The 23,912-nt window shown below is 32.0% G+C and overlaps 1 protein-coding gene and 1 non-coding gene across 2 annotated transcripts in view; both read right to left on the reverse strand.

The window, feature by feature from the left end:
- The window catches only part of LOC118192483 (adhesion molecule nephrin-like), a 908,686-nt gene that overhangs the window by 83,166 nt on the left and 801,608 nt on the right, over positions 1-23,912 (reverse strand). The gene's annotated exons all lie outside the window — the stretch shown is intronic.
- On the reverse strand, positions 4,612-4,684 carry TRNAM-CAU (transfer RNA methionine (anticodon CAU)). The gene has a single exon. It is a non-coding gene; the product is annotated as a tRNA-Met (tRNA).

A 23,912-nucleotide genomic window follows, 5' to 3' on the forward strand; every position in this document is an offset into this window, starting at 1 on the left:
AGAATTCATTGCAGTGAAAATTATATTAAAATGTAATAATTAAATAAATGTAATAGCAATTATTATATAATAATAGATATTTATTATATTTTTTTCATAAAATTATGTATATATAGCAAAATTAAGCTTTGAAAACACTCCACTCATATTTTTACCAATATTTATACATAAATATATAAATGCACAAAATTAAACACAATAAAAATAAACTAATTACAAATAATGATCTGCATATTATCTCAAATTACTTAAAAATAGTTTATTATCTCTTTAACTGTGTGCTCTTTGAACGCAATGAAAATAAACAGGCAAAAAATAAGAATGGAAGATATTTGTTCTTAGACTATCTTTGACTCTTACTGGCATATTTAATTCAAAACTAAACAGAGGTTTTATTCGAGGCAAGCGTGTGGAAATGTAGCACTAATTTTTCGTCAGAATGAGTAATTAGATTAAGTTTTCATCGTAATAAACTATTTAAGAACTATATGACAATTAGGTAGTGACTTAATAAATAGTGACTTAAATAAATTGAGATATTGCAAAATATTTTATGAAATAACGAATTTAAATTGATTTTAAAATTATTAATTAAATTAAAATTCCTCTTTAGCAACATTTGGCAGATTTCATTAAATATGGAGTATGCAGCCGTATTCCATTTAGCATTACACATTTATATCATATTATGCACAATCTGTTCAGAAATAATTTCGAAAGAAATAAAATCCTTCCCGAGATCATAACCTCGCTATATGAAAAATGAGCTAAGCAGTATCAAAGCTTTAAATATATCTAGAATTATTTAACACAAATAATTAAGTGTCTATAAAATCATGTCCTTGTAGTTAAACTCTGGAAAGAAGAGAAACGTTTTATCTTTTCCTTAAATTTATTATCTCGTTAAACTTTCTAATTAAGCGACATTATGCTTTCAATAATCACAAATCAAGCGGTGTCTAGTGAATGTGATCTTCAGTTTAATAAATAATTTATCTTCAAGGAGAGATTCAGTTTAGTTAAGGAGTTTAATAACAGTTGGTTGTTTTCGCTTAATTTTAGAAGTAAATAAATAACAGAGACAAAAGCAACTGGAGACACAAATCCTGATTTGCATAAGATATGCAGTGCAAGGCTTGTAACGGTGGGAGTTAATTAGGTTAAGTAAACCAGATGCTGCAGCTAACTTGATAGAAACTCGAAAAGCTTTAAATAAAAAAATTCTAAAGTTGATATAAAGTGGAACTGCGGTAATCTGAGGTAATATGGAACCGACGTTTCATTGCGTAGTGTAAAATCCGAATAAAATGCATGCCAAGAATATTTTGCCTTAAAGGAGATATAAAAGTTTCAATAAATTAAATGGTACAGTATAAATTTTAAGTCTGTTGTTTTTGCGAATGTAACAAGCATATACGGCAACGTTTTAATTTTTTTTTTCAAATTATACGAAAACTGTTCCAATTTTATGATCTTGCGCGCAAAATTTATTTTTTACGAGGTCTGTAAATATTTTGTAAGAGCCTCAAAAGTCGTCAGCTTGGCGACTTTTCGCCAAGTTTTGATTGTTAGTTGTTGTCTCCATTCTTCTTTCTCATTTCGGAGCCCAGTCGCCAAATCGAAGTGGTGACGAATTATCATCCACCATATTTTTGTACAGGCGTCATTAGTTGAGTCTTAGGAGTTTTATCAGTACAGAAAACTTGAAATGCCTTCTCTGTGACTCTAACTCTGGACCTTCTGAAAGCTAGCTGTGCTTTCTATTGACGCCGGGAAGGTACGCAGTGATGAGGGAGAAAATCTCTTATAATCTCCCCCAATTAAAGGGTGACTAGCTAAAAGGGAATTTAGTTGTCGTTTAATTAACACTGGTGAAGGCAAATTATCTTTTATAATACTTCTATTTGGCGTTGTTGTAGAATGACTTTAAAATATTTTCAGTGGGAAATGGGATACAGTCAATTATGTTCTGGCTGGAATTTGAATTCCTTATCTCCTGCTTATCAGCCGGACGTGCTTCCAATAATACCACGAAGGCATTCGGCACGGAAAGAGAAACTTCTTGACTCTTCTACCTGCACTGTTTTCAAAACAGCTTTCAATAAAATTTTAAATATGAATGTATTTTTAACAATAAAACTCCATGGCTGTTTTATAAAATTTGAATATATGAGCTCATGTTTTGTGCTTACTTCAGATTACTGAAGACTTTTCTTTCATAAGTTTAGCACGGAAAGAGAAAATTCTTGACTCTTCTACCTGCACTGTTTTCAAAACAGCTTTCAATAAAATTTTAAATATGAATGTATTTTTAACAATAAAACTCCATGGCTGTTTTATAAAATTTGAATATATGAGCTCATGTTTTGTGCTTACTTCAGATTACTGAAGACTTTTCTTTCGTAAGTTTAGCTCACGTTTGCAAAGTTTTATTTTTTTTAAAACTTCAGTAATTCAAGTTATTATTATTTCTGAACTTTAGAATAATGCTTGTCAATTTCTAGAATATGCATTTTCGTTTTCATCGGATACAGTCAACTATGTTCTGGTCGGGATTTGAATTCCGCATCTCCCGCTAATCCAATAATACCACGAATTTTCGTTTCTGTAACTAATTCAGTATCCAAACTATGGACAGATTTATGAAAGATCAAGACATGAATCTGCATTTGACTATAACTTTCGATCTAAACAGTTGCCGAAAAAAGAAACAGTAATACTGAAATTGAAAAGTAAATTTGTTGTTTTACAGTTTAATCAAGTTACATATTCTGTTACACACATTTAAATAAAATGAAGATAATTTATTTTTTCCTTTAAAAATTAAGGTTGAATTAAAAAAAAATTCTCGCACAACGCAGAACCATGCTTTAGTTTGTAGAGTCATTAGGTTTTTTTGTAAGCCAGAGAGATGAAAAATTAACAACCGCCTTCGCCTGGAATCGAACCACGGACCTCTGGAATACCGTTACACCACGAAGGCACGCTAGGGAAGTAGGAGAACTACTTTATAAGTTAAGCAATTAATAGCAATCATTCTAAAAGGCAAAATGCGAGAAGGAAGACATATGAGTTTCTAAACTTAAATAATTTTACCATAAAAATATAAATGTTTTTATAAATGCTATATTGCTGATTTTGGGGGAAATATAACGACAAAATTATTGCATAAAAATTTTGAAAGTTTTTGGGTTCAGATTTTCAATAAGTGTACTCTTATTTTTAATAAAATTAAACCCTAGATTGACATCAGCCTTACAAAAACATTCCATGCCTTTCCTTTTTTCCATGCCATCAAGGAAAGATGACAGGTGACCTTTTATTTCAAAAATGGAAAAGCGTATTCCTGAAATATGCTACTTAAATAGCTAGGAAAAAGTAAGTAAATAATTAAAATGGAAGTAACAGCTGCAGCGCCTTTTATTGAAAAAAGACAGGAAAAAAAAAAAAAAAAAAAAAAAAAGCTTTTAGATAATATTATAAAGCTCTTTGAAATTTCTCTAAGAGCAACACTGGAGAAGAATAAGCATAAATGGAACACATGAAGTGTAACGGATGTGATAAAAAAATTACAGAACCGCTATATTATTTATTTATGAATTTACAAAACTTCCAAAAGTTTAACATTAATGATTCGGTCTGGAAATTTGCTTACATTTGTTGTCTTTTTCATACATGGATTGAATTTTCCGAAAGACATTCATCATTAACATAAAGGGGCGTTAGGCCAGAAGGGCTATTAGTCTCGAAATGGCATTTTGCGTCGAATCACTAAAAGCGTTGAATCATTTTTCAGATTGTTGCCACCAACTATTATTGCTGTATTATACTTATAGAAATTAAACAATGAAGAATCTGCATGAATAGATGCATATTTTTTAACAAATTTTTGATTAAAAAATTTCAACGATTTCGAAATCAGTAGTGGCAACACTGTACGGAATAAAACATTTTTAACTCCAGCGCGCGAGACTATCTATCGGAAACTCTAAGGATACGTTATTTTAAAATATTTTAACCCAAATGCTCTCTCGAAACGTGCATATGTGTGTAAATGAAAAATAGCCTCTTTGGGCGTAATATAGAATCTGAAAGTTTTCAGATTTTATTTTACATTATATGAATTGTACAGTGCAGTAGAATAATTATAACATTACACTCTAATTACATTAAATATAACCTCGCTAGAGTGCCAATGCAAATTCCAGCAAGTTGAACCAGCTACAGTTTACTTAAAAAACTGTTAATTTGGTGCAAGATAGGGACAGGTTTTTCCCAATATAAACGAATTTTTAAGACTGAGCATTACTTACTCTGAAGAATCATTACGTGTTTTTGGAGCAGGAGCCGTGAAAATGTGCAGTGAGCTCGCCGGGACACGAACACTGGACAACTCAAATACGCGCCGAGTATGCTTCCAATTACACCACGAAGACACGTGAAACGGAGGAAGAGACTACCTTATATACTTCTCCTTTTTAAGTGCGACTGGGGATTAGGGAACCCAATTGCCAAATCCTGGTGGTGACGAATTACGGTCCATCATCTTTTAGTTCGGCGCTAACATATCATTAGGTTTTGTTTTATGCTGGGGACATGAAAAATGTGCTGTGCCCTCGCAGGGACTCGAACCCTGGGCCTCTCGAATATGCGTCGGGTATGCTTCCAATTACACTACGAAGGCATGTAGAAAGGGGGGACAAAATATCTTAAAATTTACTTTTATGACTTACGAATTGGCTGACAAGAACAAATTTTTATGACCGAACATTATTTCCCAGCGGATAGATTGACTGTTGTGGAATCTTGCTCACATTCGTTGTTGGTGATTGCCACGTTTTATTCCTGACCACGTCCATTTTGTCCAGACTCAGAAGAGATGGGCGGACGCTCCTTTTCTTGTGGTGAACGTTTCTAGTTTTTTTGAAATCAGGTTACCAAACGGAAAATCATTGTCTTGTTCACGGACATTTAGAAAGCATTTTTTAAACGCTTTAGCAACTTTTCTGGAAGCATGCATAGCGAAGTAATGCTCAGTCGTAAAAATGTGGTCTGCTTGGTAAAAACGCATCCCCGTTTTGGACAAAACAAACAGTTTTATAAACTAACAGCTTCAAAATACAATATATTTTCGTATATGTTAGATAATTTGCTTTTATTTCTTTTCTCTTTTGCATTATTTATCTTTAATCCAGTGGAATGATTAAAATTACTGGTTTTATTTGGTCATGAGAGTTTTTGACATTTGGTAATATATTTGATTATAATTCAAATTATTTTACTATTTTACTTTGTTTTAATAATACAGACATCATTTTAATGAATGGAAGTTTATGAAAACAGAGGCTGAAATAAGTAACTATAAAAATTAGCTAATAGAAGCTTTTTAAATACAGGTCATCATGAGCAGATTCAAAAGCCTGTACCACTTAGAGCGTTAATATTTTCCCTAATTTTTTATTGGGAAAGAAACAAGTGCTGTTAAATTACCGATAAACTTGTTTTAAATAGCAGTTTCTCCAAATTACTTCTAACTCAAATACTTGGTAAATTTGCAGTCTCTAGTGCAACGGCCGAGACTGATAGTTCCATCCCAAGACTGATAGTTCCGTCCAGAGTTCGAATCCTGGAGGACGGCCTAGCTGCATGGGCGTTTTTGTGGTTTCCCTGATGTGTAACATGTATACTAGCCATATTTCTTTAGAAAGTCCACCATGAAGGCATGCCTGTCTTTAGGCAGATAACCCTCCAATGCTTTGCCATAATCAAAGAAACCAAATCGGTACAGAATCTGAAAATAAGTTACGCAGTGCAATTGAAACAATTAGTACAGTTCCTTCCTTCAATTTGTACAGCACTCTGTGCACTTTGTACAGTACAGCACTTTGTACAGAGTGGGAAGAGGAATTAAGAATACTAACAAAAATATAAAATATATTGCTATGCATGAAGTGCGAGTATATTTCTATTTTAACATCAACAAGCTAAGCCTACTTTATGTTCTTCGTTATTTTCAAGTAAAATAAATTACCATATTTGATTAAGTTCAAATTTAGGCCTCTCTAGAAAATCGGGAAAATACACAAATAACTTATAATAAATTAAAGAAATATCTTTAATCTATTATAATTTAAATAACTATTTGTTCTCGAAGCAAAGAACGAAATTCTTAAGCCCAGGAAATCTTACACTCAATTTTTTACTAAATTATTTACCTACTTCAAATTACTTCATTTATACATTATTCATAGTACAATGAAAATATTTTTGTTAATAATATGCTTTTCTCGCAAGATTAGATTAAAGTAACATCGAAAATTAAATCTGGGACAGATGCAGAAAGAGGGAAAAGGAACTATTTTAATGTGTTCATAAGATGTCCTAATGATGTTTTCCGCTTGCTTAAATTACATCCTGTAATTTACGTGGTTTCAAAATATTTGAAAGCCGCAGAACAACATTGTTAAATTTTCTGTTTTTCTCTATCCTTTTTTTCTGTTTTTCTTTTTTCAGAAGAATAACCGCAAGCTGCATTTGGTGCGCATTACAATGGAGGTAGCAGAGCAATCAGAATAAGGAGAATACGTTAGAAGCGCATGTTAATTTTGTTAGCTGAAAATGGGATACAAAAATAAAAGCGCAACTCCTTTTGTGAGGCTCTTGAGTATAGAAGAGAGTATAAAATTAATTTCATTAAGCCCCTCGTACGGGTTCTGAACGCGCTACAAGTTTCCCAAACTCTCAATTTCAATCCAGAGTTCTTTACAGAAGTTTCTGTAAATAGGTTGATGTGTTTTTAGTTCACCGTAATTATAACGTTCATATATAAACGTTGCAGTAAAATTGTTTAAAAGATCTAAAATAAAATAAGGTTTTTAAGGATAGCAGGACAAATTTATTTCAGGGCTTTAGGAAAGGAAATCTGATTTATTTTTAATCTAATATGATGGATATTGCTTTTTGAAATACTGAGTGTGATATTTTGAAAGTTTTAAACTACATGCGAAGTAGTTACAAAATTAAAAGCTTTCTGCATGAGATACGAAACGAATGCATAATATAATAACAAATGGAAAATAACATAAATAAAATGAATAAGAAAATGTACAAAAATAAGACTAGAAATAAACGCCTAGCAATTAAACATTTTAATCAGAATTTGTCACAAACTGGTTTAAGTAAATCTATTATTATTTTTGAAATGTTTTCCAACTGTGTTAAATAATCAGGTAATGAATATGTAACAAGCAAAATAGATTAATATATATATATATATAATACCCACATTAATACCTATAATTTCTTCTTAGTCCAAAAGGGCTATTAGTCTCAAAACACGATTTTATGTTGTTTCATTTTAATGCTTTGTTTCACTTTTCATTCGGGTCTGTTGTCATTTAAAAAGCGTAATATATTATTTTTTTGGGTTTAATCCATCTGCTATTAATTTAAAAATCTAAACTATTCAAAAGCAATAGATACAGTTCTTAATACCAAAAAGTTTTCATGTTGGTCATACGATCCAACTTGCAATAAAATAGGTATCAGATGTTTGATATCATATGTTATAACACTGCTAATATCTCCTGAAGGAGCATACCATAACGATCAATTTGGATTCCATTGTCTCAACATTCTTTTGTGAAATATCAATTATATTCATATTTGGAATAAATATAAACTATGTTCTATAATGAAGATCTAAGGACTATATATTCTAAGGCTATCTACGATCAAAAAATTTCTATTCATTCTGTTATATAATGGATAAGGAATTGAATCTATGGACTAAACAATGTATATCTATGATCCATATTGAACACTTCTAAACGCAAATTGTCTATTAAATAACAATGCGAAAAACATGTTGAAATTATTATGTGGGCATATGACAAAATTATGTGCAAATTATATATCACTCGAAGCACAAGAAATGCAACATACTACAAGAAATGTAGGAAACAACTAGGGCTTTACTTGTCCGTGTAACCTTTCTAAGAGTCAATAAATGCTATCAGGATGACTTCAAATACATTTGGTGTATAAGACCTTAGATCGGGTATTCATCTCGATGGAGAGTAGAGTAGAGACTTCATCATAGACTAAGAAACACTCTGCTGCTCATATCCGAAAGAAAAATGAGATACTCTTTACCTTCAAATATGTTGTAAAAGATAGAGAATATTAAAATTTAATTGGAGGACTATACCCTTTAATTGCTCAAAAGGAATTATAATTTGCTTTATATTAAATAATAGGGAATATACTGACTACTATATAGTCAGAATATATTATTTTCTGGCTAGTTAGTTTCTTCTTTTAACTTATCAGAAAACATCAGTTTTATCTTACGCTGAACATCAATTGAATGAAGAATAAAATGAGTAGAACATCGCGAAATAGATGATACTTTCATTGGAATTGTAGTATGTCCCTTGCTCCATTCTTAGAAAAGGGTTTCCTGCTGAACACCAGTCGTTTCCGCTTACAACATCCTTTACGAGGAGGAAGATAACCCTCACCTTGCTGTTCTATAACCAATTAATATGCACAGAAGTTGTTTTCCGCAACAGACAGCTCTGAAATTTCTTATTCTAATACCTAATTTACCTTTACAACTATGTTAACCTAATGGGAACTTTGAGTTATTGACTTCAATTATTAGAAATTAACGTTAAAAACTCATCAAAGTTTGTTTAACTACTCTCAGGCATGGTACATTAAAAAGCCGATTACTTATTGATAGCAGTTGGTACAACCAGCCGAGCGTGGCTTGTATTGTACAAATTCCAAAATTAAATCTTCTAAAACTAGATACCTGGCTGTATTAACTAATCACTACAGAAGGGATCACTTAATAATCAAACAAGCAAGTGACACGACTTTCAGGGATGATAGCTAGATGAATACTAGCAATGCACAGTAAGGCACGTTTTAAGCAACAAAGCTTGAGTTGCAGTTAATATTCGCTAGCTTTAAAACTTCCTTTTGCGTGCCTTGCATTCGTAAAATTTTAATCTGAGCAAATATATATAATGTGAATCAAAGGATAAAAAAGAAAAGAACTTAAAATCAGGCAAAACTGCAGCCTTAGTTTGGCGTAGATTTTAAATAAATTTCTATCGATTTTACATTCTTTCAGAAACAGGTCCATCTTCTCCAAGAACAAAACCGCTTTTGCAAAAGCGAGATTCGCGACAACTATGTTATATCCGGAGCAATAATAAGCATAGTTCCATCTGGCAAGGAAAATAGTAATGAAATATTGGAAATTAGTACTATATTATAAATCTGAAAAAATTAAGAACAACTGGATTGGAATCAGACCCGCGCCGACAATAGGTGCAATATCGTGCGACACAAACGGTGCCGAGTCAAAAAGTCGCCGGGCAATCATTAAAACAAGCACTTCGTCTCGCTGTCTGTCTGAACAAGAAAATTCTTGTCTTATTTGAAAGCCTCTCCGGCGGTCCACTCAGGTAAAACCTGGGAAGCTACTGATTAGGATCTGTACCTAGGCTGTCTCAGCCACGGGTGTTTAAAATCAGTTTCCACAGGACTGGAACCATCGCTAGCGATGGCTGTTTCAGACTCAGCAGAGACCATATGACGTACTCGTCCGTTCCGTTGGTTGTGTTTCAGCTATATAGTCAGATATTCATAGTTGACCGGGGCGAAACACCCGCGCCGGTGGAGTTGGCGAATTCAACGAGCCTTTAAATTGCTTGAGGTTTCCAGCAAGCGCCTGGAAACTCAAAACTGCATATTCATATCCTTCCATGGTTTCTTCCTGGGGGCACCTAAAACCGACATCTGTGTACCATCACGTAGTGTTAGCAGGCCGGATTGGTGGCCTGGTCTGTCTGATAGTGTTTAAGTGACTTCGTTCTGCTGTCCGGCGTTCGGACCCCTGTTGATGGCAGATGTTTTGACCATCCTTCCAGAACGGGGACGTGGAATTTGAGTTGCTGGGTATTTCTATCGACTCAGTCTTAACTCGTCTGCTTGACCGATAGCTTAGCGGCCTCTTGGATCACTTGCAGAGTTTGGGGAGTTTACCAGTGTTAAGGCAGCCTCGAGCTTGCCAGGTTTGAGTGCCTTTTCCTCCTAGTACACTGTATTATTTGATCGAAAGTTATAACCAGGACAGGAGTTCGTCTCTGGTGTTCTCTTCTGTTTTATTTGAACGTGAAAATAGGTGATGCCGATGAGTATGTAAGACGCGTTCGACAGATTGCTTAATCTTTATTTTGTGTCTGCTGTTGCAATAGTAATAATTTTGTGCAAAATTTATCTTTTTTTGTGATTGCTTATTGTTATTGTTTTTCTACATACGAAAGGTAAGTGCAGTTACATATTATGTTAAACTTAGGTTAATTTTTGAGTTCGGAAAATCAACGATTTGAGCATAATTACTCGAAAACTGTTTACCTCTCACCTTTGTCGTATACTTGGCAGCTTAAATTGCTAATATCTAAACCCTTTTCCTCTAAGTCTTTAATAAGAATGTTGTTCGTTATTCACCAAAATACTAAAAACTAAAAAAAAAAAAAAAAAAAAACCTTTCTTCAATACTCATGTCTGTATTTTCTACATTAAGATACCTCATACAAATTAATAACTGCTCTTGATGGCTGGCATCAGGGGTACAATCAAGTAAAATAAAAAAAAATACTTTGCGTGTTTATCTTACTTTTAAAAAATTTGCTTTATATTATTCCCTAATAAGCTCATTGTTTCATTTTGGATTTTATTAATATATATAGACATGATAGGGTCAAATTTTGTGATCATTTCTATGCATTAAAAATTATTATTTCTTTCGAATAACTTGTTACTGGAACCACGGAAAGGAGAGCAAGATACGCCTGTCGTTGGCCTTGAGCACCTTACAAGTGGCAGTGCGATTTAGCTCAGTTTCGCCACCAATTTTGATGAAGAGCATCCTGGGGAGACGGGTCCGAGCGTCTCCCTCCCCTCTACCTCTACCACTAATCTTTCGAGAGGACTTTCGCCGCGCATATTTAGAGTGCCCCCATGCCGCACGGACATTATACATTTACAAACATCCATGCCTTCTCTGAGATTCAAACCCTGGCCCTTCGGCACCGCAGTCAGCAACGCTAACTACTATACCGGTTGGGCGGCTTTTTATAACATAAATGTATGTATAATTTTTCAATAAATATGTTTGAGTGTGGGTTTTAACAAACCATAAAATGTTTGCATATTTAAACAAATTAAAAGGTAAAATTTAATTTTTTTGGTTTTTCATATTATTATATTCATAATGCTTCATTTTAAATGTTAACCATAAGTAAAAGACGTCATTGCATAAAGGTGCTCGCTAGACATTTTCACGACGGCGTCGATTAGGCTTGGCGCGAGCCGGATTGGAATTATTGTCATCTAGTAAAGAAAATAAATTTTTGTGGATGGAAAACGCTTCAATGAAATGCAATTCATGAACTCAAGGAGCTTTATGGATAATGTCTGCAAAATTAACATTATAAATTCTCCTTAAGTGCTCTAGCTATAGAAGAATGGTTTATTTTTCGATTTCGTACAAACGGTTAGTCTTCTTTCACGCGATATGCTAACACCGTTTTAGTTAGTCGGTATAGTTGGTCAAACTGCTTTGAATATTCTCTACATTTTCCAAGAATTAAAATCAGATATGAAATTTGTAAAAGATGACCAACGAATTGTACTGATAGGTAAGAAAATGACCTGAAATTTAAACTTCGTACGAATTTAAGCAATTTTTTAACTGATGATGAAATTGATTAATGTTAAATTTATTAGGTTATTTCTAATAGTGGCAAAATGACAGTGTTTAAATGTTTTATCAATGACTATGCAAGAAAATCTTCTGTCAATAGAAACCAGGTCCAAAAAACGGAAGATAGGAGAAAGCAAAGATTATAGGATAAAATATCAGAAAGCATAGATTCTTAAGAATAAACTTTGAGAAGACAGAGACTCATAAGAGTAAAAAAAAAATATGTTTAGCAGGGTGAGATGATTTAGTATGGAAAAGGAAACGAAGAGAAAAATGTGTACTACTAATAGTAGGGCTCAAATCAAATTCATTGCAGATAATTGCAATATATTGGAAAAGAAGGAAATTATCAGATTCATTTTCGAAAACAAACTAGTTGGCTGAAAGAATCGAGTTTCTAACAGATAAAATCCAGATTAAATTTCCTTTATTACCGTAAAAATTCGCGCATGTGGTCAGCTACATTGCGAAGCCGAAGATCAAAAGATAGTTTATCAAGTAATTTCACGTCAAAACAATGCATGGGACTGTACTGACTGAGGGTATTACTAACAGCTATCAATTTAGCCATATTAAGCATTTTGAAAAAAGAAGTAGGCTTGATTAAAATAAATGTGAATTTCATGTAAAGATCTTGGGATTAAGATTTGAACATTGAGACACTTTCTTTGGAGTTAAGATTATCAATAAATAATTAAACATTAAAATTAACTTTTTGAATAATGAACTGCGGATTGTATCTTTCTGTGGCGCCGAAAGTTTCGTAAGTTTAAAAGCCTTTTCAGTAAGATTTCTGAAATTTTACATGCTTGTGAAAAGTTGAAATTGTAGTTTATTTCAAAAACGCATAAACATCACATTTCAAGAGGTTATCAAACTTAAAAATGCACAATTTAAGCAAATCTGCTTTTGTTTAAACCTGAATGGTAGATTATACCTTTTTCATTTAGAAATTGCAAATTCTGCTTTTAAAAATTCCTTCATATGTCATAAACCTTGGTCTAAAACTGAAATATTTATGCCCGCTTTGTCTAGCTTCTAAATTCCAAACGTTCACTCTTCAATTATCAACACGACAATCCTACAGTTGTTATTACTAATTCCATAGTTAACATCTCTAATCTTTCAGAGGATCAGACTAAAGTAGCAATGTATAATGTTAGCTTGTCCTTTCTATGTAACCTTCAATTACTCCTTTGAAATAGCTTTTAATATTTTCACAACGATGTGAACCTCTATCTCTTCCATTGAAATAGATTTTAAATTCGGAAAAATGTGCGAAGATACAATTAACCGATTAATTATTCACAGTATTAACTTTGATGAATCCTTCCTTTCGAATCTTTACCAAACAGAAAAGAAGGCATTACGTGAGTCTTTGTAATCCGAACATTGATGGATAGATCGTTGGTATAAGTAAGTATACAATACATTCATAGAGTCACGAAAGGGATACGTAAAGGTCCATATCTGTCAATCTTTAAATCCCTCGGATTGTGCATTCTCGAAAGTTAAAATAACTGTTATGTTTTCTAATAGACACTCAATTAAACTAATTGCTCATAGGCTTTTCTGTTCTTCCAAAGCTGAAACTAAGCCTGTAGTTTTTTAACTCTGCCTGTGGTTTTTAAACTAGAAACAGCATCATATCCTATACTCAAATATTTTTCTTCTAGATTTTCCACATTAATTTCTAACAATAGACTGTAAGAAATTTCTAACGACACTGTAAGAAATTCTTTGAAGTCGTCGAAAAATTTAAGAATATTTCTCAGCGCTCAATTATGGTTTCTTTTGATGACAAATCATTGTTAATAAGTTAGAATAATGTTCCAGTTGAGAAAGATCAAAATGACTTCAAACCAGACCTTCGAGAATTCCATTTCACACATACTGAAAGTTACACTCACATAGTTGAGAAGTTTACTGCTTTCACTACCGTTTCTTTCAATCAGATCCACTTCGTGTTCTAAAATAATTACAGTCCCTAAATTGAAAGATTAGTTGCAGTTAATTCCAGCAATCCAGTACTTGGTGATATTCACGTGCTCTAATTCGAGGTCAAATTATTTTTTAAAATGCATATTGAGCTTTGACTTCCCTACCGGATATGATACATTTACGGCTTTTGATGGTAAAAGGAAAACTTAAGCAAGATATTATTTGGTGTGAATTTGACTTATCCAGCCATCCAGGTAATTTTTGTAATTGAATCTCAGAATTCTCTTCTTTTCTTTTCTAAGCCACCTGACTGTACTAAATAAAAAATGGCTTCTTTTACTGTTATTATACTCTTAGAGGTATTCTTCAGAATCTTCGCTTGCTCACGAACTCAGTTTTACTTTCTTGTACGAAGTAATAGCAAAAACTTTTGGGTATCATATTTCAACGAAAATACCCATTTTTGACTGTTCCGAATCCATTTGGTCAAATTTTTGTTTTTTCGCCTCTTCACACAAACAGAATAAAGGACACTTTTTTCCAAAACGCACTGTAAACCTGTTTTAAAATAGATTCAAAAGGGATTATTTCGTGATGTCTGTACCTACGTATTATCTCGCATAACTCGAAAACGATTAGCCATAGAGCGTTGAAATTTTGTGTAAAGGACTGGTATAATATCTAGTATCTCTTGATTAGCTTAACTCCCTAAATAATTGATCGTTAAATTAAAACTTGAATTGAATACCTTTAGGATTTTTAATTTTTAATTTAATTTAATTTTTCTAGATTTATTTTTTTATTTTTAATGTTTGCAAAAAATTTTTAATATAACAAAGATAGCAGCGTGGCACTCAACTTTACCTACATAAGCGCCATCTATATAATTAATTTGAAGAACACACTCACTTCTCTTTAAAAACACTTTTGCAGATCACAACGCTCATTTGGTAGGTAAATTAGAATTAAAACTTACTATTTACTTGCTTTAAGTATTTTTTAAAATTTTTTATGTAGTATTTAAGTATTTTCTAAATATGAAAGTATTTTTTAGTATATATTTGATTTTTAAAAATTGTGAATTAGTTCTTTTTGTTTCTTATTGGTTTATATGGATTATGTCTAGTTCTTTTTTAGTTTCTTTTTATTGATATGCATATTTGTGTCGGGGAGGTTTCTGTAGACAAGGGATTCTAAAATACATTGGTTTCTAAATTATTTTTTATAAAAAATTAATTTTTTAAAATTTAATTTTTTTAAAAAAAAGTTTAATTTAATACTTGACTTTACTTGCTTGTTTATCAAAAGACTTCATTAGTATTTTTCTTTTTAACTTTAATTCTTAAATGCTAATTTATAAGGGTACCACTTTATTGGTATTTCGTTTTGGACATTCTTCACTTTTTACTTTTGGTTTTGACTTTTACCCTTGCCTACATGAATGACGAAACAGGAATTGAATGATTGGAGAGTTAGGTTTGGAGGCAACTTCCCCTTGATAAGTCTGTCCCCTGCCTGCTCAACAGTCATTCACTTATGCATTTTTAAAAAAAATATTTGAATTAATTTTAATTTGCTAAATTATTGAATTTATTTTCATGGATTGTTTTTGCACTTGATTTGCTTATACTTCTGAATTTAAATGATATTGTAGATTAAATCGAGAATTAAAACTTTTATATGTTTGCACATTTTTTTAAAATTGTTTTGGCATTATTTTGGCACATTATTTTGGCTTTAAATTTAATTTTGGCTTTAAATTTGCTTTTTTACTTTTATATGTGTTTGTTTAAATTTAAATTTACATATTTATATATAAATATCTATATAATTAGATATATCTATAAATTTATATATTTATATATAAATATCTATATATATCTAAAGATCGTGAAATTAAATACCACAGACTTTTAGGTCGAGTAAGGGAAGTGTTTCAAGTGACGAAAATATTCATGTTTTGGCAATGTCAAATTAAAAAAACAAAATTTTGGACAAATAGCAGAATCTAATTTTTAAGGCAGTTTCTCGGTTGTTATATTTAGGAAAAATTTATACTCGTTATGAAAAAATAAAAATATAAGAAGTTTGATTCTCATCGATGAAAATTGACCGGAATATTTCAATTCAGAATTTTCAGTTTTTGATGTCATTTTCGACTTTCCTCGAAGGATCGATTAATTATGTTAGAATAAAGCGAACAATTACGTTAAATGAATGCAGCAAAAATATGTATAATTTAATAGTCTGTACAAGAAGTCATGGGGTGTCCACATCAGCTTTTTCTAATCGGTTGCCACTGGCACAGAATTTCCTCTCACGGTCTTAGTAAAAACCTTGCCGTTCATTCATTTATCAGTTATAAAAGTGCTTAGATTTTCCAGAAGTTCACGTTCAAGAAATAGATTTCTGTCAATAATACTCGTTGTTCTATTCATAAATACGAGTATTTCCATCTACGATTTTAATTCTTGGATAATTTAAAGCATACTTTATCCGTGTAGTTTGACATATCGGCGAACCGTGTTTAAGTGTCCCATGACTGAAAATATCTTACATTAAAAACAGAAATAAACATATTTTAGATTGCTAATTTTAGCTGAGCAGTTAATCGTAATTGTGACTTTTGTTCTACTGAGACTATCCGTACATTATTTTCACTGGTGAACGAAATTAGATGAAGCTGTACAAATTCACAAAAGTTTATTTTTTAAGCAGTTACTTGCATTAATTCCAATTCATTTCTACTTACTCTTTCAGAATTCTAATACCTTAGATTATTACGTTTCTTTACACATTTGCACGGCAGATAGCACCATGTTCGCTTGATTTGCCCATAGATTTTGATACAAAATGATTGCACAGTTTTTGCAAAATTCTTCGCTCTTGAGGAAGTGGTAGTTGTGCTGGATCATCCGCGAAATAGACAGATCTCTTGTATTTAACATCTGAACGAAACTAAGGTTTCTTTTTGGCATAATTTTAAATCTTCGGCGAGTTTCGCCTCCAATCTAAGATTAATTATTAATAAACGTAAAATAATTACTAGTATTAATAAACCAAAATGGTGCAAAATAACTACCACACTGCTTTATTCTATTACGTACGCTGTCAAAATTCTATTTGATAGTAATTTCCTAATTCTGCGTTATTCTACAACATATACACTTAAAAATCTTAGAACAAATCTATAAAATAGAATCGACACAACTGAGCAGAAATCTTCAAGAATCATATGCAAAACTAGAGTTATAAATTTAAAGATTGAGATCGGAATTTCTATTCGAACACATCGGTAGAACGTAATCTCAAAGCTTATGGTCGTATTCGTTAGCTTAAGCGATAAATTGAATTGACTGTTGTTACTTCTGGTAGATATGTGAACGGGTTATTCCGTGACACATAAAGCGCCTAGCTCACTCTAGCAAACTTAAGCAGTTACTTCATCATGAGTAGTAAAAACGAAAAACGGTTAAATTCAAGTCTACACCGAATACTAATCAAGTATTGAATATTCATGCATGGTGAATGTTTTGACTTAAAATTCCTTAGCCGCGGTTTCGGTGATATTAATTCTACGGTTCATCGGATACTACAAGAGCAAAGATGGAACTTATTGTCCATTGCAAAAGCAGCGAGGTGTCACTAATTGCTGAGAATTTAGGAAGGAGCGTTCTATGCTTTGGTAATAAATGAATCTTAATACCTTTCTGAGCCTGAAATTCAAAGCATGTGCTTTTAATATTAAGTTCTCCAGGATTGAAAAAAATAATTGTTTACAAATTTTGCGAAATATTTTATTTCGGTTAAAAATGAAAATCCTTTTAGTACATTGAAAACCCATTTTTTACTTAAAAAGCAAAAATGCAAGAAATATTGTATTATCCGATTTATCCGAAGTCGGACCAGGTTTTTAATCAGATAACTCTAAATTATGATAAAATGGGAAAGCTGTAATCATTTAGATTTATCCAATGCGACTGCAAAATACTGCCAATTTATATGGCATTGTATCATTTTAAAGAAAAATTTGCTGCTTTAGTAAATTTAATCTACTACGCTTGTATAAAACGATTATCTTAAAAACTTAACGAAAATTGCTTGCATTCAGCATCTCGTCGATTCTGGGGGTCCCTCATCCTGCTTCTTCTACCAACCATACCTGACCTATCTCCACTCTCCAAAGAATTTTATGCTGGCCAGTATCATAAGAAGTTGTATTCCGAACAGACCATTTATCTCCATTTATAAACATCCAAAACTTCTTGAAGATTCGGAACCAGGCCCAACGATACGACAAATAGAATCTCTAACCATGATCTCGATCAAAGCGACTCTTAAAAGTATTTAGTATATTCTTCTAATGCCATTGCTTATACAGGAAAGAAAAGTAACGAAATCAGATTTCAGATAAAGGCAGAAACAGTGTACAAGGACAGAGAAGCTTCATCGCACACTAATGGTAAAGAGAAAGAAGTAAAAACACACATTTACTTTTGTTTTCATAGCAGAGCATTTACTAAAAACTGTATAAAAATATTTTCACTGATCAAAAATCTTAGTAAAAATAACTGGGTTAGGAATAACTACACTGATAAAAAAATCTTAGTAAAGATAACTGGGTTAGGAAGAACTATACTGATAAAAAATCGTAGAAAAGATAACTGGGTTAGGAATAACTACACTGATAAAAAATCTTAGTATAGATAACTGGCTTAGGAATAACTATTTGCCAATGTTCGAAAATCACAGCAAAATATTCTAAAAGGTTTGCCTGAGTGATGTGCATATTTTAACCCTAGAAAAGCTGATCATATTCATATGTATCTCATTGATGTTTGTTGCTCGGTATTAGCTTATATATGTAACACATTCTTGAGTTGAATATGTATAATAAACTTATATATAGGTACGCTTATTACATATATTGGGAATCATGCTTTGGAATATTGAATTAATATTGTATACTTGATGAACCATTAGTCAGCAAAGACCCTACTTGATTACTAAGGGTATACAGTAGCTATCTTCGTTCACTTGGAATAATTTATTTTACTGATTACAGAGTAAATACTTATAGCAAATTTACGAATGGTGCGGTTTCATTTAAACACAAATTGCTTATCTCAGACGGAAATTAAGAAATGAGAAAATGTTACAAAAATAAATAATTTCATGACATAGTATTTAATTGTTTAATTAGTTTCTTAAAAATGTACTTTACATATACTATTTTAAACATCTCAGATGTTTTATTTATGACAAGAAAAATTATCCTGGAAAATTAAATTTCTGAGAATCAAAATTTTAATCTTTCATTGTTTACCGTTTTCCTTTCACAAACAAATGTTCTTTTGTATATGAAATCTTATATCCCATTAATTTCAAGTATTAAAATCATTTTTGGCAGTCTTATAATATTTATCTAATTGGTGAGACTCACAGAAAGAAATTCATGTTAACAGCATTCATGTTAAAAAACTGAAGCTAGGCTTGCCTGTACATCTACTTACGCAACAAAGCTCTTAGCTTTGCAAGAAAGCTTCCTTACATTTGTACAAGAAAGCTTCAGCAAGCACAAAGTCGCCAAGCAACTCGCAGTAAGCAACAAAAACAATGTAAGCTAAATAAATTTGCAGATAGACTGTGCTTCAGAACTGTAAGTAGAAAATAGCCTTCGCCTTCAGTTTCAAATGTGAAAATGACGAAAATGTGCTTAATTGAGAATAACAGACAGAAATTCTAGAATATTCTAGGTCAGGTCTGAACAATCTATGAGCCAGCGGCGGGCTACCGAGTGACCCATTTTATAGTTTCAGGTGTCCCGCTTGAGTTCCAGGAATAAAGTACACTATGTAAAAATAAATTATAAAACATGAATATGATATGAGCACTTAAAGAATACATAAAAACAAACCAAAAATGAGGACTAAAAATAACATTTTTGTTTGATAACAAAGGTGCAATAAAGAACAAGCATTTTTATTTTCAGAAAAAAAATTATAAAATAATTTCATGGACAAATCGGTATGTTTGGCAGTGCCAACCCATAATTCATAATTCCAAAATAATGGCCCTTTCATTTTGTACGCATTCGGTTCAACTTCTAAATGCGAGCAAATATTTTCATACATTAAATTTATTTTAAGTAAAATCAAGAGCAACTTCATAACTGAAAATTCACTTGCTAGTATTCATCTTAAGACGACTAACTAGACTTGATTAAATTTACGTCACAAGGTAGGAAGCTATTGATATTGAAGAGAAACTGAAGCCAGGTTTGCCTGTACATCTACTTACGCAACAAGGATTTTAGATTTGCAAGAAAGCTTCGCATTGACTTTGTTCATTTATGTTTGTTTTTATAACAATTAGAATGATTATTTTAATTTTTATGTTTAAAGAGTATTGTAATTATTTTTCTCAAATTCATCTTATTATTCTTCAAGAAATTTTGTTCTAGAGTGAAAACACCAATGACCCGAAACGTCTTACTAATACAGATATTTAAGCTGATTTTGACTTTTGATGATTTTTTGTTCTAGTAGATAAATGATAAAAAATGAAATCACATCTGCTATCTATTGACCTTTTTAAAAGCAAACATAAAGCAGGTACATTCCACTTAAAAGGCGACTAATATGGAAAGTAAACTGTAAACAACGGTCGTTAAATTCTGGTGTTTACGCATTACCGTCTATGATATTTTAGTTCGAACGCCACTTAAAGAGTTATTACAGCGAAGCAAAAAATGCGAAAAATGCGCAGTGCCTTCCCGGGAATTCGAATCCTAATCTCACCACTGACAGAGGAATGATCTTTCAATTATACCATGAAATCATGCAATATAGAGGGAAAATTTCCTCCCAAATAAGTTTTTTTCTGTAAGTCCTAAAGTTAAGAAAACAGACATAATGAAAATTAACATAAGATTCTTGTGATTACAGCTCAAGAATCTTTAGATTCGGAAAGGCTTATATAATAGACATTGCTTTGTAGCTTAGAACTACGTCTATGTCCAATATATTGACCATATCTTTTCCTGCTTCCTGTACAATATACTGTCTATCACGGCTCTGGAGACTGAACAATGCTTGAAGTGTTGTTTTCGTTTATGTATTGTTCTGGTAGTGTTAGAACATTTTTATGGCGTTGTATTTCCAAATGCACTCCTATAAAAATGAGTTTCTTTAAACACAAACATTGCTTTCCCAAGCAGTGAGGATAGGAAGTAATGAGTCGAAAGGAGCGCTGCAAAAGCTATGAGAAACTCGACCCTTTAAGCACAGTAAAGGTCTCAGAGTTCTGATTGAAAGGGTAAAATTAACCTCACCCAGAAAAGTAAAAAGTATGCGGTGCAAAAGAAATGTATTTTCAAGAAACATAAATTTGACGTTTGTGTAAGGATAAAAATTTTTCCTTTTTATAGATTTAACTAATTAAAAAAAATTAAATGTAAAAGATTTCCTACCTCTGTAACTGCATTTCAAATGTTCATTTGCCACATGCAGGTAGCAGCGGGTGCATTGGACAAAGCAGGTCTAGGTATCTAACTTTGTTGCTGAAATCTTCAATTTATTATTCGCCACATCAATGAAAAAAGATGCATAAAGTTCTACTATACAGCAGAAGCTAGAGTGGCCGACGGCTAAATGCTTACTTTCGAGGTTACTCTGCCTTGCTGATCGATGCCTGCTGCAGAGGTTTGTGATCTCCCATTCAACGTTTCACTATCTTCGGTTCCTACGATGTGTGGGTGATTCTTATGCCCGTTAGTTAAAGATTGTAGATCATCTCAGTGTTAAAGAATATATTGTTAACGGACTGTATTTCAGCAAAAGAACGTAGAATCTATATGATGAGTGTTGATACCTGAACTGATTAGGAGATCATTGTCTGAATCATTGTCTGAAGTATATTGTATCCAATATACTTCAGACAATGATTCAGACGAAATTGCAGTACCAGCGATTGACTTGGGTATTGAAGCCAGTAATAAAAGTATGCTCATCAAGACTGCCTTAAACCATCACTAAATTTTTTTTGCGTGTTTATATTGTTTAAAGCTGTTGACGACCTCTTTCTCTTTCCACATTTTACTTCCTAATACGAAGTAAAAAGGAGGTACAGTAATCGCAAAAAAATTCTCCCACCATGTTTCATACCCATTTCGACATACCATTGTTTCAAACCCATGTATTAAATACACGTTTTGACCATTCCCGATCCCATTCACACGATTTTTATCTATGACATCTGTACTCACGGGCAGAACAAAGGGCTACTGTTTCCAAAATGGGTTGTGAAATGGATTTAAGATGCATTTTAAAGGGATTTTAATGACATCTGTACGTACGCATGTATCTCGCATAACGCAAAAACTATTAGCCTTAGACGTGTATATAGTATACACGCAAACACCCATCGTGTATATAAACGTGTATATATATATATATATACATACACTCACACGTGCATATATTTATACACACAAACACCCATCATCCTAACCCGGCTTAAATATTCTGTTTAAAAAATTAATTTTTTGGAAAATTACGAAATATAACATTTAATGCAGTCTCCTGGTTCCTATGTTTATATCTATTAAACATAGGAGGTTTTATACTAATTATGAAAAAATAAAAATACAGGAAATTTGACTAGCGTGTATTTAATTAAGACTGACTATTCTGAAGTCATTTTTCAGCTCGCCTGGAGGGATCGGGTTATTAAGCTAGAATAATGGGAGGATTTAAATGAAGTGCACCAAAATATGTGTATCGGCTATGGTGTTATAAAAGCATTTTAAAGAAAGAAGATTTCAGATCAGAATGGTACATACTTTTTTCACCTTGCCACATTGTTAATGTGATAAATCCTTTCGCTTTATCCCAATACATAACGTCTTAAAATTTAACAGGTGCAATGCGGACGAAATTGACTTTTACTGTTCTCTTTTCGCAATGACTTTTCTCAGCTTTTGATCTTTTTATCTTTCTGTATAGTTATACTTCATATAAATTGATGCACTTTCTCATAAAGTTATCCAGGTTATCATTTTCAATATACTTCAGACAATAATTGAAATGACATTTGTGAATATATAACGAAAACGAGAATCAACTCTAGGTGATATCGTTTCGTTAAATAAACTGCAATAATCCCACAAGGATTCTGAAATTTGTTTACAAGAAAATGAACGTGCAGAAATTAATACCGAGCAAAAGTTCTGAAATGTAATAGTTTGCTCTGAAGCTTTTGCATTAGGTCTCCTCTAAACTACTAAAACGGAAAAGAAGTCAGTTTTAGTTCTCCGAGACAAATGTTTTTACGCCATGCTTGAGTTAAAATTAATGTTTTCTTTCGTCGCTGTTGACTTTGAGATATTAAAGAGGTAGAATGAAATAATATTTTTTGGTTCATATGTTTTGACAAATAAGGTATTTGACTTTGAAGAAAAAGGAAATAAATAACAGAGAAAAATTGAATGCTAATGTATGCTACGTATTTGAGAAGCAGTTTTGAAGAAAATTTCTTTCATGCACCTGGTATATTTTAAATTTTACTGTATTATAAAATAATACAGTAAAATTTAAAAGACATATAATGTAACTGATAATTACGCAAACATGCAGCATTATTATAACCAACAAAAACGCTTTTAATACTGTATGTTACATACCTTGTTAAAGAACAATTTTCTTATAAAAATTCAAAAAACCTTAAAAGACAAGTCTCTCTTAGGTACGTAACAGTCATCAGAGCAATTTGATAGCATTTAATAGAAATTACGATTATATCTTTGTTGCTGATATTTCTTTCATTAATGAATAATTTTTGATTCATGAACTTCCGTAATAAAATTTAAGCACATACGTGAACGCATCTCAAATCTTTTTACAGAAAATTCTCCTTTCTACTATTATACCACAATTTATATGACAAAATCTTGTTTTCCTAAGTGATTTGCAAACATTCCTCTGACGATCTAGCATAGGGTTTATCAAAATATAAACTTTTAAATATTTTAAGTATGCATTATATGTACAACTACGTAATATAAAATGCATAACAGTTAAGTACTTATTTTATGCAGATGAAAGAATTGAAACAGCGAAGCGGTTTACAAGAAGGTATTACAGAAAACTGAAAATGGTTTTTTACTAAGGATTTTTTTTATATTCATAAA

Source organism: Stegodyphus dumicola, chromosome 4 (assembly GCF_044657685.1).
Source record: "Stegodyphus dumicola isolate Sdum_Otavi_A_Nest chromosome 4, ASM4465768v1".
In the NCBI taxonomy this organism is placed as follows: Eukaryota; Metazoa; Arthropoda; class Arachnida; order Araneae; family Eresidae; genus Stegodyphus; species Stegodyphus dumicola.